We start from the raw sequence: 3,805 nt of genomic DNA, 5'->3' as shown, positions 1-3,805 counted from the left end.
AGACCTAAAAATAATGCTGCCAAAATTATACTCCCCCTATTTGAAGCCCCCCTGTGGAAGATATAGTAAAATGCATCACAAGACATACTCTACACACCATGACATGTATGAAACAAAAATTGCATTACATTTAGACCTTGAAGTGCTGAGATCATACAGGAAGTATAATTTTGGCAGACCTAAAAATAATGCTGCCAAAATTATACTCCCCCCATTAGAAGACCCCTGTTAAAGATAGAGTAAAATGCACACAGGACAAACTCTACACACCATAACATGGATAAAACATAAATTGCATGAGATTCAGACATTGCAGTGCTGAGACCATAGGGGGAGTATAATTTCGGCAGGCTTAAAAATAATGCTTCCAAAATTATACTCCCCCCCAGTTGAAGCCCCCTGTTAAAGATATGGTCTTGAATACATCTCTTGGATGCGCTGGGATACATCATCAGTGATGTTCCTGGGGGTCATTGGGGGTTTCGGGTCTTTCAACATCAGACCCCCTCACTCAGGTGACCCATCCGGGGTTGATTAATTCCCGGACTGCATCCCAGCAGCACCAATTCACGGGCTCGCCCTCTTTATCCAAAGCCAGCGTGTGGCTTTCTCTGCGGCTTCTGAAATGGAGCGTATGGCTCCCCGCTTAGCAGCTCCTGTCACTCCTAGCCCTGCCAGAGCTTTGCAGGTTGAGCGTCCAGCAAACCCACGGCATCCCACCTCAATAGGTTCACAGAAGGCACGCCAGCCCCGACTTCTGCACTCCATCACCAGGTCTAGGTATTTAGCCTGCTTTCTTGCATGTGCCTCCACCATGTGTTCTTCCCATGGCACAGTGAGCTCCCACAGGATCACCTGCTTGGTTGTATCTGAGTAGATGATCAGGTCTGGGCGCAATCTTGTCTGGGCGATGTGTTCAGGGTCCTTAAGTTGTTTTCCCAGATCCACTCTAAGCTTCCAATCTGGTGCTGTTGACAGCAAGCCTGACTTGTACTTTGGTTGCACATGGGGCTTTTCTCCAGCCCTCAGGAAAGCGATGTTGGTCTTCCTTGGGCAGTGTCTGCTGGACTGAATCGCTGAGGTGACGGCTTCTGCAACTGCCTTGAGCACCTGATCATGGCGCCAACGGTAACGGCCATCGGCCAAAGGGCTGGGGCAGCTGCTGAGGAGGTGTTGAAGTGATCCTCTCCCAGCACACAGTGGGCAGGTAGGTGTTTCACTCTTACCCCAGGTGTACAGGTTTGCAGGGCTTGGCAGTGTGTCGTAGACAGCTTGAACCAGGAAAATGATGCGGCTGACATCAGCCCGCCTGAGGTCTGGCCATGAGATTTTACGCTGCTCGGTCTTCTCCCACCTAGTCCAGGCACCCTGCTGGCTGAGTCCCACCATCTTGCTGGCTCTAACCTCCTCTACACCAGCACACACTTCCTTTTGGAGGAGATGTTGTCGCTCCTTCCCTTTGGCACTGTCCACCTTGCAACCTGGGAAGTATCCCAGGCCTGCTTGCACTCTTGCCACCGTCCCCACAAGGGCCTTCTGCCTGAGCCGTGACTCTGCTGCCTGTAGCTCTCTGGCCGCACTCCACTTCCTGCCTGTCCGGACTTCGATGCCAGCTGTTGCCACCTTGGGGTCCCTGGAGTCCCTGTACTGCATGACCTCCCTTGTCCGGGTCACCACAAATTCTTCTGAGAGGCCACTGAAGGGGAGCTGTAGGGTGTTTGTGGACCCATACAAGGCAGCACTGCTTAGGCTTCTCGGCAATCCGAGCCACCTTCGCAAGTAACTGCTGATCTTTTCCAAAGCTTCCACAGTTGACAAGGAGACATCGTACAGCAGTAGCGGCCACAGCACTCTGGGTAGAATGGCATGTTGGTAGATCCAAGCCTTGAAACGACCTGGCAACCCAGATTTGTCGACCTTGGTGAGCCAGGCACCAAGATCTTCACAGGTCTTGTGGATGGCCACTGTGTCCTTTAAGCTGCAGTCGAAGAGCTTTCCCAAGCTCTTGACTGGTGCTTCTGACAGGGTCGGAACTGTGGACTCTGCAATCTTGAAGCGGAACTTGTCCAAGACTTTTCCTTTCTTCAGAACCAGGGACCTTGACTTTGATGGCTTGAAGCTCATTCTTGCCCATAAGATAAGCTTCTCAAGACCTTGTAAGATCCACCTGCAGCCAGGGACTGATGATGTTGTAACCGTCAGGTCGTCCATGTAAGCTCTGATTGGTGGCTGCCGCACTCCAGACTTGGTCAGTGGCCCACGACACTCCTGCTCCGCAGATTTCATCACCATGTTCATGGCAAGTGCAAAAAGGGTTACTGAGATTGTGCAGCCTGTTATTATCCCCTTCTCTAGCCTGTGCCACTCGGATGTTATGGACCCAGAGGTAGCCCTCAACTGGAAATTGTTGTAATAATCCAGTATGAGGTTGCTGATTTTATTGGGAACATGGTGTCTGCGGAGAGTCTCCTCAACCAGCTTGTGTGGTATGGACCCATAAGCGTTAACAAGGTCCAGCCACAGGACAACCAGGTCGCCCTTGCCTTCTTTTGCTTCTCTAAGGAGCTGTGTGATGACCCCTGTGTGTTCCATGCAGCCAGATGTTCCAGAGATTCCGCCTTTCTGTACAGAGGTGTCTATGTAATTGTTCTTTAAACAGATCATCGACAGTCGTCGTGACAGGATACTGAAAAATATCTTGCCTTCTGTACTTAGCAGTGAGATGGTCCGAAACTGGCCAAGTTCTTTAGAGTTCTCCTCCTTAGGGATCCACACACCCTCAGCCCATCTCCACTGATTGGCAACTCTTCCTCTACGCCAGACTACTCTCAGGATCTTCCATAACTGCTGAAGGAGTTTCGGACAGCGTTTGTAAATGCTGTATGGTACGCCACTGGGTCCAGGGGCTGAAGCTGATCTTGCTGCCTTTACAACTTCCTGGACCTCTCTCCAGCTGGGCTCTTTTATGTCAAACTCTATAGTTGGTGCGGCTGGGCTAACCAAAGCATTGTTGGGGCCAAGATCCTGGTCTCTTTCTGGGTCGCTCAAGGTGTGGTGAAGGAAGGCGTTCACATCCTCTGCAGAGCACTCCAGCTGGCCGCTGCGCTTGTCACCAAGTAGTTTCCTGGTGAAGCCAAAGGGGTTGGCAATAAAGGATATTTGCTTTTTGGCCCTCTCCTTTGTTCGTCTGCGATGCCACTCTGCTCTGCAGATTGTCAGGAGCTTCTTCATGATGATCTCTCGCAACTCTGCCAAGGGCTGCCATTCCTAATCGCTGGCCATCTTGTGCTGCTTCCTAAGGGATTTCAGCTCTTGGCGCAGCTGCTGGATCTTGGTGGCTCTGCGATTCTTGTTGTAGGGCATCCTGCTGTTCCCTGTCTCAATGAGGCCAAATCTCTCCGAAGCATAGCTCACAATGATGGTCGTCATTGTCTGCAACCATCTGTCACCCTTAGCTGTTGTTTGGACAATCTCACAAACATCGTCGTCGAATTGCTGCCACAGGCTCTTGCTGGTTGCTGGGGGCCATTTGATCCGCTTACGAACTACTCTGCATGGACTTTGGGGAGCCAGTGCGTGGAGGTGCTGAGCTCTGTGGGGTGAGTCCTGGCCCTGCTCCTCCTGCATCTCACCAGGCACTAGTCCTGTGCGTTGCACCTGTTTCCCTTTGTCCAAGCATTTCATCCTGGCCTGATGGATTTTGAGGCCCCGCGGATTCTTGCATGTTTTCCCGCAGATACATATTGCATTTATCGTTGTCTTGTCATTTACATGGGTTGTTATCTGAAGGTCCGTCCTGTTGGGG

The 3,805-nt window shown here is 51.3% G+C and overlaps 1 pseudogene; it reads right to left on the bottom strand.

Annotated features, from left to right (window-relative positions):
- Positions 1-551: 551 nt before the first annotated feature.
- On the bottom strand, positions 552-3,429 carry LOC125781231 (uncharacterized; annotated as a pseudogene).
- Between the last annotated feature and the right edge of the window lie 376 nt (positions 3,430-3,805).

Source organism: Astyanax mexicanus, chromosome 15, assembly GCF_023375975.1.
Source record: "Astyanax mexicanus isolate ESR-SI-001 chromosome 15, AstMex3_surface, whole genome shotgun sequence".
Classification (NCBI taxonomy): Eukaryota; Metazoa; Chordata; class Actinopteri; order Characiformes; family Acestrorhamphidae; genus Astyanax; species Astyanax mexicanus.
The sequence above is the reverse complement of the archived record's forward strand: the minus strand, read 5'-3'. Positions and strand labels throughout refer to the sequence as shown.